At 36.8% G+C, this 12860-nt stretch overlaps 1 pseudogene; it reads right to left on the bottom strand.

The window, feature by feature from the left end:
* Positions 1–525: 525 nt before the first annotated feature.
* Positions 526–5174, bottom strand: LOC113070037 (NACHT, LRR and PYD domains-containing protein 3-like; annotated as a pseudogene).
* Between the last annotated feature and the right edge of the window lie 7686 nt (positions 5175–12860).

Below are 12860 nucleotides of genomic sequence, written 5' to 3'. Positions count from 1 at the left end.
AAGTAGTTTTGCTTTTAAAGTGAAACACAACAGCATCTCTAGCGAAATGGCGACAGCACAACAAATACTACAATGAGAATAAAAGGTACACCTTCTTTCTTTGCGTGAACATCTGGGGGGTTATGCAAATCTTCCCACATAGTGACGTAGAGGGTCATGTTAGAAACGAGCTGTTTTAGGGGGGTGTGGCGAGTCTTAACTTTTATAAAGAATATCTCTTTGGATTTGAGACTTTGAAACTTTACAGATCTTCCTCATGCACCTAGATCTTAGGGGAAATTTAAATTGCATCATATGACCCCTTTAAACACTGAGAGCCCTATTTTAATGATCTAAACACAAAGTGTAAAGCGCCGGGCGCAAAGTGCACTCAGGGCGTGTCCAAATCCACTTTTGCTATTTTTAACGACGGAAAAAACAGTCCATGTGCCAGGGCACATTTCTGGAATGGGTTGTCCCTATTCTCTTAATTAGTAATGGCCGTAACGTTCAATAAACTAACCAGAGTGTCATTTCCCATTCCCTTTAAGAGCGAGATGCGCTCGCGCCACGGCGGATCACTATTTTACACGATGGAATTTGTTGGCGGAAAAGCTGGAAGCGCTTCTCAAGGTAAGAAACCGACTTAACTTCGCGCACGAGCAGATCATCTATGGGACAAGCAGGCATGCACCAAAGCTCCACACGATGAGTCAGTTAATATATATGTGTGTGTATTGGCAGGATTGTTCAATTAATTAGCCAATGTCATTCATCATTATAAGTAGTAATAGGCTGAATTGCAAATAGGTAGCCTAATTCTAATACACGCAATGACTATCCATCATTAAATTTTATATGTAGCCTACACAATAATATTATTTTACACTGTATTCCTTTTGTTTTTAATAGTTGGCATGTTTGTGTGATGCGCATCCTGTGTGTAATAAGCAAAGTCAACGCACACTGTGGACCCGCCCGGAGGCGCATTTTCTACCAACACGCTCTTTTAAATAACGAACAAAATATTTGTGCCATTGACTTTAGACTAGGTTTTAGTTGGTCTATGGCGCAGTCTATTTTCAGCCCCTTAAAATGGCAATACGCCTGAACACACCTCTTTTTTAGACCAGCACGCCCCATTGGCGCACAAATGGGCGCAAATGCATTTGCTAATTAAATGATGTGGCGCTGGATGGGAAAATGCAAACAGCGCCAGACTGAAAGTAGCAAACTCACTTGCGCTGCGCCTTGCGTCGCATTGCGCCGGGTGTATGATAGGGCCCTGAATTTGGAATCGATCTCTTCTCATAAACTCAGTGATGTGGATTCAAATGGCAATTAAATTACAGTACCACACAACCTTGGTGATAAATGGTGAAAGTAACTTACGCCCCCCTGAGAAACAATTACCATCCGAATAGGATGTAAAAAATAAACCTACCACAGAATATTTCACAGTGAGGCAGATGCAATCCTGAAACTGAACCATTAAAACAGTCAATGTTGTACAAGGGTCCTGCAGGCTTCATCTGACCCAAACCATCTAACAGACCAGGATTCCATGAGACCACTCTATACAGCACCTCTCCTTCACTCGCCATCACAAACACGAGGCTGGTCAGACTGCACTTAAACTGACCAGCATGTGGACACACAAACCTGGAGGACAGATCAAACATGTTAATGGTCATTAAGTTATAACTGCCATTTATTATGTATACTATACAGTGTAAATCGAAAGATTTGAGGGTGTAAGAGTTTTAGTAAAATTAATGTAACCAAATCCAAATAATTTACAATTTACCAAAAACAGGGAAGAAGTTACAGTATAGCAAAATACATTCAACAATAGTGAGGCAAAAGTAAAGGAAAAGGGAAACTGCAACTGTGAAATGGAAAAAATTTGAATTAAACTCCTTAACACTATTTTCTTAAAAAAAAACAATAAAACAATGTTCAATGCCTGTATGTATTCTTGCGTTTGTCCTCATCATCTCTCTGAACATGTTCAGGTTTGAACTCTTCTGCATGTTCTGAGGACTAATGTAAAAAAAAAAAAAGTTTTATCCTTAAAAATATTCATTGTTACACAATCATTTTATGCAAACATTCTGAATAATCAAATTATTACTTCTGAAATCTACTTGATTATACATCAACTAGATTCTAACCATAAATAACCATATCCAGATTCACAACAAAACATTACATAAATATCAAGAAAAAAAATCTTAATCGTTAGAATGAATTAAAATAAATTTATTTATTTACTTAATAATTTTAATCCTGACTGTATGTTGTTATTTTGGTGGAATGCTTCAATATATCACCGAATATTTAATCCTGACATCAAGTGCGTAATGTTGTTGATGTTTAGCGATTTATACAAGTATTATTTTTTCAAGCCTAATGTGTGGATAGTTGCTACTCACTTGTTTTGATTGTGAATCTGAACTCTCAACTTTCAGGGTTCTGATGTGTTCACAGCACTTTAAACCATATTTCAACACCCAACCGTCTATACTTCAGAGGCATATTAAACCGATCTATCAAACCAACTGTTCCAAAACTTTCCCAACGAAGCTCTTCTCATGGAGCTCATAGAGACAATGGAGAATGAACAGCATGTGTTCATTATGATATATCTGTGAACACTGATGGATCCATTCCTTAAGCTGGATTTCTATGTTGACAGAGACGGTCCATGTTATGCTTTTCAAAGAATTGAGGAGGTCCATTCTTTTCTTACAGAGACCACAGAGGAACAGAATCACAGGCTGCAGCAGATTTGCATGTCTTACTTCTACATCTGCCTTTGAAAAGTCTCTATCAGACCAACAGGACAAAGCCCATGCTCTCTCTACAGTGTGAAGCAGCTCTCTCACTTCACTTTGGGACTCTGCTTCATCCAGAAGGACATAGTAGAGAGCAGTGAAGAAACTCCTGAAAGCTGAAATGCATGAAACCGAACATTGTCTCCTGGTGGATTTTTCTCCTTAAGAGGAACTTGAGCAGGAATGGTTTGTCAGCAGTGTCTGAATTGTGTCATAAACAGTTTTTTTCGTCAAACAAGACTTGTTGTTCCAGCATCCCTCTCTCTGCCAGCTGACCCAGACTCCTCAGCAGACTCGGACAGACTGACTCAAACCATGGCAGTTACGCTCCAGTAGAGTGGACACAAAGTCAAGATAGATAGTGGTGGTGGTTTCCAGTCCACTCGTCACATCTGCACCATCACTGAACCTCTCTCTCATAACCGTGCAGATGATCCAGCAGATGACAGGGATGGAGCAGGCAGTGAAGAGAGTTTCATTTACTCTCACACATTCATAGGCTTTCCTGAAGAGCTCCTCATTCTGGAAGAACTTCTGGAAGTACTCCTTCACCCCCTCTCAAGAGAAACCCATAATCTCTGTGAAACGCTGATGTCCTTAAGCAATCATTCCCTGTGGACCTCAGTTTAGTAGTGATCAGCCGGACAACATCTGGGCAGGATTCGTTACTAAGAATGGAATAAACTATGACCTCAGGTGGGGCTTTCCTGTAATTTGGATGAAATGCAGAGTTCACAATGCATGAATCTAAGATCATCAAATCCGTCAATGATGAAGAGCACTCTCTGTGATGAGTTCTGTAACATCTTTTGAGATCTGATCTGACGATAAACCACAATTCCAGCTCAAGAGCTCAATCAAGTTCATCTCCTCAGAAATACACTTCAGCTCTTCACACCTCAGGTAGAAAAACTAGATTAAAGTGTCTGAGGTAAGGACTTCCAGATGCCCAGTCCAAATATAATCTTTTGAGAGATGAAAGATTTTCCACTACCAGAATTTCCTTGAAGAATGACAGATGCTGGATAATACATATGCATGTCTGATTTATTAAACAACTCCTCCACATTGATATTCTGAAAACGGCCTTTTTTATTTTTCTGAATAATCACAGGTTCAGTGTAGAGGGCAGCCAGTGAGACTCTTTCACTAGAGAAACTGCTCTCATTCCTATGTTCATATTTCCGTTTGATTGACTCCTTATACTGACATACTAGAGGAAAAAAGAAAACATTAATTTATCCCCCATAATGCAAAAATGTTAAACAATTGGAGAATAATCAAATAATAAAGTCATCCTGTGATGAAATTTTTGTTTAACAGCATTGAACAGACAATCATTTGAAACAAGAATGGATCTTTTACAAATGACTAAAGTTTAACTTATTGCATTGAATTACTAAATAACCTGGTTTATTATTTCTGTTTTAATAACTAAATAAATATGACCTTCAGCGTACTAACTGCTTGTCAAGCAGTTTTACTATTATTCTGGTAGAGTTCTCATAAGTCATTTGATTTTCTTAGTGCAGACACAAATACAGCAGCTAATTATAATGTTAATCAGCAATCAAAGAAGAGTTCTCATTTTTAAAAGAGACAATATGAACCTACTGTGGGTTATAGGGAGTAGTTCAGTAGGATCATGGTCTCCATATGGAGGGAAACTGTGCCACTTGATTAAGAGAGAATGATGAGTAAGCAGCTCATTAAAAGGAAGTAAACAGACACACAAAACATTGGTTGAAAATAAAGAGTTTTCAAGTGCTTATTAGTTCCCCAAGGTCTCATTATATCAAATACACATTGTACAATACAGTTTCACATCACTTACAGGATAATATGACTGAGATTTCATCACTGTGCCTGGCCCTGATTAAAAAAAGAACTTGTTAGAGCTCATGTCAACTGGAGTAAGAGTTGAAGTGCAACTTAATCTGATTTTGATTTAGCAGAAAAAACGTTTGTGCCCAATGCTTTCTATTCTAGTAAAGACACCATAATCTGATTTCCTAGGACACTGGGTTTCTTAGTGCAAACACAGACACAGATTCAATGTTCATTAGCAATAAAAGTAGAGCTCTCATTTAAAATAGAGAATATGAACCAACCATGTGTTGCAGCGAGTGGTTCGATCCAGTCATGCTCTCCATATGGTGGGCAACTGTGCCACTTGATAAAGAAAGAATGATGAGTGTTTAAGCAGTTCATGAACATGAAGTAAACAGACATAAACAACACTCGTTGAAATTAATGGGCTTTCAAGTGCTTTTTGGTTCCCCAAGGTCTCATTGTATCAAATACACATTGTACAGTACAGTTTTTCATCACTTACAGGATAATAGGACTGAGGTTTCATCATCGTGTCTGGCCCTGATTGAAAAAAAATGGTTAGAGCTCATGTCAGTTGGAATTAGGGCAAAAACATTTTGATTCGAGGTTGATTTAGCATAAACAATTTGCCCTATGCTTGTTACTCTGATAGATAACTTATAATCTTTCAACAAAAAAAACTCAAGGGGAGCTCAAAGAATAATAATGCGAGCATTCTGTTCAGAGTAAAAGTGCAGTCACATTTACCATTGCTAAGTGAAACTTCCAATAGGAATCCACACAAATCGAGCGCAGCGTTAGTTCAGTCAGGCCACGGAGGTAAGGCTGTGAACAGCTGATGCGGTCAGCTGTCAAATCGCTCCAATCACCACCTCTCTCCTATTAGACACCGGACATATATATACGTGGCACTACTGCTCGGTAAGTATGCTCAACTGCTCGCAACCCTCCCTCCCTCCCCATTATAAGCATGAGCACACTACTGCACACCTTCTGGCTGTCATCTTGTTTGTTTCAGATCACTAAGGCTTCCAAAAATCTTAGCTGGCATGGACCTCACTCCAGAGAGACCCATCTTCATAACCAGGCTACAGGATAGACGTACCACTGCCACATCTACATGATTATCACCGTTTGCTTTAAAGACTTTATTAAAAGTCTTAATTATTATGTATTTCTAAATTCATGGTTCCAGGGGGTTAATGTTAAAGCTCTTGTATGTTCAGTTATTCTTGGAGCAAGAACCCCCATAAGGAACCATACCGCCAAAGATAAATTGTGTTCAATAAACTCAAGTAAACTTGCCAAAGTGGTTCCTGTCTGAACTGGGTGTTTCGCACAAGGCTGAAAAAGTTTTCCACACAGATTTCGCTCATGTTTAAGCTGGTCACACAAATTTACTGCACTGAACCAACAGAAAGCTACTTCATTTAAAAGTGACTTCTGTGTTGCTTCAAGTTTCTCAACACTACTGACAAAAGCAATTGCAATGTACCTTTTTTTGGACAAAAAAAAAAAAAAAAAAAAAGTGACTTTCTTGTGAGATGTTTTTCTCAGTGTACTAACAAAATAAATGTAAAAAACCTAGACTACATGATTTCTTTTATTTTTTTCTTTTATTTTTTTATTTTATTACATGTGTAGCAGTTTTAACCAGATCTTACTTTGTAAATGAACAATTGCCAAGTCAAAAAAGCAAGTAAAAGGTGCAGTGACCAATACTGACTATACAAAAGTTATGGGTTGTTTGGATTTGGATTTGTTCATTTTGAAGGAATCTTTAATGTGACTTGGGACAAATGAGCCATCTCGGGGAGTGATTCGATAAGTCATGCATTCGCAACTCCCTATGGGTTCTGTATTGAAATTAGTCTATAAGTTCACCTGTTTCGACTCTTCGGTTTTTTAAGTCATTCGAGACACATGACAGGCCCATACTTAACCAATGTAGTTTGAGCCAGAAACAGAATTGGTCTGCATTTCCAAAAACATCATAAGCCTAAGTTGATTGTAGATCCTCTGTGACACAACCTGTCAAAAGTCTTATATAAACGCCATAGCGTAAGTCTTAAAAGTTCTCAAAGGTGCAACAGCATGTTCATATATATGTTTTCGATGCAGATTGCAAATGGCTGTACATTTATTTGTGTTTTTAACTTGATGAGAGTGAAATGAAACTGTCTGAACGCGAAGCTGTGATGTTTTCTGTGTTGTCTGTCTCCCTTCTTCCCCCTCCTCCGCTCCGCTGCGCACCAAGCCCACTTGGGGGGGGGGGGGGTTCATGACCCTTTAAAGGCACTTTGGTTTATCGCAATAATTGTGAGTTTGTCAATTCTGAGGACACAAACCAGAAGTTTAGGATATACAGTACAGGTGCATCTCAATAAATTAGAATGTAGTGGAAAAGTTCATTTATTTCAGTAGTTCAACTGTATTAAATAAATTCAATGCACACAGTGTAGAAGTTTAAGCATTTGGTTATTTAAATTGTGATAATTTTGGCTCACATTTAACAAAACCCCACAAATTCACTATGTGACGAGTGGCGCGGGGCCGAGAGCCATGGGAACGGAGCAAGGCCAGTGGAGTGATTGGGAAATGAGCGACACTTGCTCCTCTCGTCACACACTATGTCAACAAATTAGAATATAGTAACATGCCAATCAGCTAATCAACTCAAAAGACCTGCAAAGGTTTCAAAATGCTCTCTCAGTTTGGTTCACTAGGCTACACAATCATGGGGAAGACTGCTGATCTGACAGTTGTCCAGAAGACAATCATTGACACCCTTCACAAGGAGGGTAAGCCACAAACATTCATTGCCAAAGAAGCTGGCTGTTCACAGAGTGCTGTATCCAAGCATGTTAACAGAAAGTTGAGTGGAAGGAAAAAATATGAAAGAAAAAGATGCACAACCAACCGAGAGAACCGCAGCCTTATGAGAATTGTGAAGCAAAATTGTTTCAAGAGTTTGAGTGAACACCAAAAGGAATGGACTGAGGCTGAGGTCAAGGCATCAAGAGCCACCACACACAGACGTGTCAAGGAATTTGGCTACAGTTGTTGTATTCCTCTTGTTAAGCCACTCCTGAACCACACACAACATCAGAGGTGTCTTACCTGGGCTAAAGAGAAGAACTGGACTGTTGCCCAGTGGTCCAAAGTCTTCTTTTCAGATGAGAGCAAGTTTTGTATTTCATTTGGAAACCAAGGTCCTAGAGTCTGGAGGAAGGGTGGAGAAGCTCACAGCACAGAGTAAGTCCAGTGTTAAGTTTCCACAGTCTGTGATGATTTGGGCTGCAATGTCATCTGCTGGTGTCAGTCCGTTGTGTTTTTTGAAAACCAAAGTCACTGCACTCGTTTACCAAGACATTTTGGAGCACTTCATGCTTCCTTCTGCTGACCAGCTTTTTGAGGATGCTGATTTCATTTTCCAGCAGGATTTGGCACCTGCCCACACTGCCAAAAGCACCAAAATTTGGTTAAATGACCATGGTGTTGGTGTGCTTGACTGGCCAGCAAACTCACCAGACCTGAACCCCAGAGAGAATCTATGGGCTATTGTCAAGAGGAAAATGAAAAACAAGAGACCAAACAATGCAGATGCGCTGAAGGCCAATGTCAAAGAAACTTGGGCTTCCAGACCACCTCAGCAGTGCCTCAAACTGATCACCTCCATGCCACGCAGAATTGAGGCAGTAATTAAAGCAAAAGGAGCCCCTACCAAGTATTGAGAGCATGTACAGTAAATGAACATACTTTCCAGAAGGCCAACAATTCACTAAAAAATGTTTTTTTTATTTTTTTTATTGGTCTTATGAAGTATTCTAATGTGTTGGTGGGTTTTTGTTAAATGTGAGTTAAAATCATCACAATTAAAAGAACGAAAGACTTAAACTACTTCAGTCTGTGTGCATTGAATTTATTTAATACACGAGTTTCACAGTTTGAGTTGAATTACTGAAATAAAATAACTTTTCCACTAGATTCTAATTCATTGAGATGCACCTGTAAACTCATGATTCTGAGTCGAGCAGAAAAGAGAGAATGACAATTTGATTTATGCCGAAATGTGAGATATAATCTTGGAATTTCGATTTAAAAATTTTTTTTTATATAAAATACAAATTATTATTATTATTATTATTATTTTTAATTATTTTATTTCATGGCTTCCATAGACTGCTATATTAAAGCTGTCACTATGACGTTCCATGGCTTTTGGATTTTCCCAAAATAAGCTTTGTATTTAACCATAGTTCATGATACTTACACATTTTGTCCATCAAGAAAATCTTCACAAAAGAATATAACTTTTGTGAATTTTGAAGCCTGAATACAAGCGCATGAACTTAAAAACTAACCTTGGCTATATAACTACACCTCACTTGCCTTCAATTTCACCACCACCATGCTTCTGACAACGTTTTGGATCATACATACATTTGATTATAAAATATACATATCTATAAATGATTTGTTGCCTTTTAATGCACCTTATTTCAAAAATGTACAGAAAAGGGGTGTAAATCCTGCACCTAATTATTGCAATCTTAGATATGTTTGCTCCTATTAACATTATTTTAGTTATGTTATATATACTATTATAGTTTTTATTGATGTTTTGAATACACTTATTTATTCAGGTTTAATTATAATTTAAGTTAACTCTATGGCAAATAAATTATTTTAAACTTCAATTATAAATCATATATTATATACATATTATAACAGTGCCCTGCTGACTACCTTAGATGTTTGCCTGATTTGTTCGACAGCGTAGCATGCTAAAATGTCCCATATTTGATAACTTTAATTTAATAACAACAAGTAGAGTTTGTTTCAAGCAAGGGGGAAAAAGAAGAAGAACGTGTAGGCTACCCATCAACAAGACATTTGCAAATTTCTTTGCATTGACGAGTGCTATGCAAAGTTTACTATTCAAATTTACCACAGTGAGAGATGATGCTAATATCAGTGTGTACAATTGACAAAGTCCCATTCAAGGAAAGTCTGTTCTCTTGACGACCATATTTGTATTGCCTCCGGCATGTTGTTTTGGGCATGCAAGACGAGTCCTATCTATTTGAATGGGGAAATACTGAAATCTCAAAAACTGCCTTATACATCGCCAATTAATATCCCAACAAGCAACAAAATATGACATGAATTGTCACACAAATATGGTTTCTTACACTCAAATATCATTCAAATATAATATTCTAGGCTAGAGTGACCAAGCCAATATGTGCTGTGTCTTAAGCCTGGAATACACATGACTTTTAAAATATGAAAAGATTTTTAAAACACTAGGCACATCCATTGGTAAAAACCTCGCCCATTCACATAATGTTTTATTTTTGTCAACCCTTGAACGTCTGGTAGTGAGTGATTCTCATGTGATGATGGCCGGTTTTCCTTTGTCACTAATTAAAAAGTCAGTAATTGTATGATGCATAGTGTTTTAAAAATCTGTTCAGATTTTAAAGAGGTCATATGATGTGATTTCAAATTTTCCTTTAGAGTGTTACAAGCTGTTTGTGCATAGATAAGATCCCTAAAGTTGCAAAGTCTCAAACCCAAAGAGATATTCTTTATAAAAGTTAAGACTCGTACAAATTATGACCTTCTGTTATGAAACAGGACATCGATTTCATACACTGTAGAATACACCAGGACTTAAAGCATGTTTCTTACACATTTTGGGAGACACAACAAATGAATGGAGAAATAATTATAAATCAATATTTCATATTTCATTCTATGTTGACCCAAATACATTTTATTATGCAAATTAGATATTTTATTGATACATTGTATATAATGCAAAAACTTGTTTATGGCCATTTACACACATTTTGCATTAAGAAAAATGTTTATATATATATATATATATATATATATATATATTTCATAAAATAGTTGAGAATCATCTTTATATAAAATTTAGTATAAAAAAAATGAAAATTGATTTGTGATTAAAAAACCCAATTGTTTTTGCCTAATTATGTATATTCATGTTATTAAAAATAAAAAATAAAAAAAGGGCACGACAGGACTTTTTATAGACCTGATGTCCTCTACAGATAATTAGGCCTCACAGACTTTTTCACAAAAAAGAAAAAAAAAAGGAAAAAAAATGCTGATGCTCTAAACAGTATAATGACATGACAAAATATTAAATTCACAAAACTTTTTTTTCTCTGTTAGTCAGAGGAACATAACCACAAAAGTCACAAAAATTGCCAAAAAAAAAAAAAAAAAAAAATATATATATATATATATATATAATTTTATTTTTATTTTATTTATTTTTTATATAACCTTGTTTAGAAAAAAGTTCTAAATAAATAATTCAACAACAAAGCCAGCTACTCAATACATGAATAGGTGCAATGGAGCCTCTAATCCCTAACATCATACAACCCACCCATGGACCAGCCACAGCAAACAAACAACTAAATAAATATGGTCTACATTTATAGAATATGTAATAACCAAGACAATGTAAACAAATAGAACCTTGTCTCATGAAAGATTCACATTTGGAGTGATGTGAGAAAGAGTTAACTTGTTTATTTATAGGGCTAATAATGATAACCTATGCATGTCATAGAAACAGATATATTTTCAAGAATGTCAAAAGAACATCAAATAGAACCTAAAACATCCGCACTCATTACTTTTCTACTCACTGTCAGCATTCGAGACCTCCATCTGCGCTGTACTTAGAACACAGAATGTTAAAGAATTGTCTGAAAGTTCATATGAAAATCAGGTTATAAATGTGTTTTGTCAATAGAGTCGTCAGTTGGAAGGATGTAGGGAGGAACAAGGTACTACCACAACGCGGAAGAGGTCTGTTGGGAGCATGCGGAGGTAAGACTAAAAGCAGCCGAACATCCCGTCTTTTTAGGCAACAACCAGAGATGGGTGTCATCGTGGTTAATAAAGTATGTTGAATGGGACTGCATTTGTATTTACTGTGATTACAGTTTAATAAAAACATTATAAATTGTCCTTCCCACGTTATTCAAAACAGCGAATAAATTATAAATAGAAAGTGACTATACCTGACTTTGATATATCACGAGTTTAAGCACTCTCCAAAAAAAATAAATAAATAAATAAATAAAAACATATTCACTGAAGCGGTATACACTGTGAAATGAATCACTTACATTGTACTTGCAAGTCAGAGAACGCGAGCGCAATTAAAAAGATTTTGAGTCTAGATGAGTTTCAGTGATGCCTCATCTGAAAGCCTCTGATTGGCCATTGCATTCCTCAGCTCAACAGAAATGTGTGTGATTGGTTAAAAATTTGTGGCTAAGCCCTCATCAGCCTATGGTTGGGAGTAGTGGTCGTTTCATTAACGAAGACTATGACGAAAAATGTTCTTTAACCAGCTTTTTTCCCATGACTAAGACAAGACGAAGAGGATACAGTAAGGTCAATAAACTAACTAAGACTATATCAACATTTCGTTGACGGTTTAAAACGACATTAAAATGAGTGTAAAAAGATAAAATCTTTTCCATATTTATTTATATATATTATATATTTTCGTCAAAAAAAGAAGACAATTTTATTGCAGACTGCTCAACACGCCTCTACTGCGTGATAGAGGTCTACACGGGACCAAAAATTCGAAAGTTGGACCCAGCTCGTGCGGAACCGAGAAATGTCAACAGCTACTACCCAGAACCGACGCATAACATACGCTATTTGAAAGCTGAACCCGATCCCGTCCGGGAAGACACGAATACGGTTGTCAGAACAGTTCTAATTTCCGAATCAGAGCTTCGCTGTTACATTTTCTGCCAGGTGGCTTTTGCTTATATTAAGCAATCTGGCAACCATGCGCACGCGCTCACTCCACATGCACCGCATATGAACTGAAAAACATACAAGCTGGAATTTAGCGGTCTAAATGAAAGCGTCCTTCGGTCTTTCAGATCGGTCTGTGTTCTGTTCTGAGATCTCGACATGTTATTTGTGATTTGGATCGCTGAATAAATGCCCTTAGCTACTCAAACGCCTGTTTTAATAGAGAAATTGACTATTGTAATTTTTGTAATTAGTGGAATTACTAGGAATTTAACTTATTTACACTGATGTTTCTCGTTTGTTTTATCTGTTTTCATAATATATACAGAAAGAAAATATTTTTCAGAAAAAAAAATGCTCATACAGTTCATTGAATAAACA

The sequence above is a fragment of the Carassius auratus genome, unplaced genomic scaffold (genome assembly GCF_003368295.1).
Source record: "Carassius auratus strain Wakin unplaced genomic scaffold, ASM336829v1 scaf_tig00002817, whole genome shotgun sequence".
NCBI lineage: Eukaryota > Metazoa > Chordata > Actinopteri > Cypriniformes > Cyprinidae > Carassius > Carassius auratus.
The sequence above is the reverse complement of the archived record's forward strand: the minus strand, read 5'-3'. Positions and strand labels throughout refer to the sequence as shown.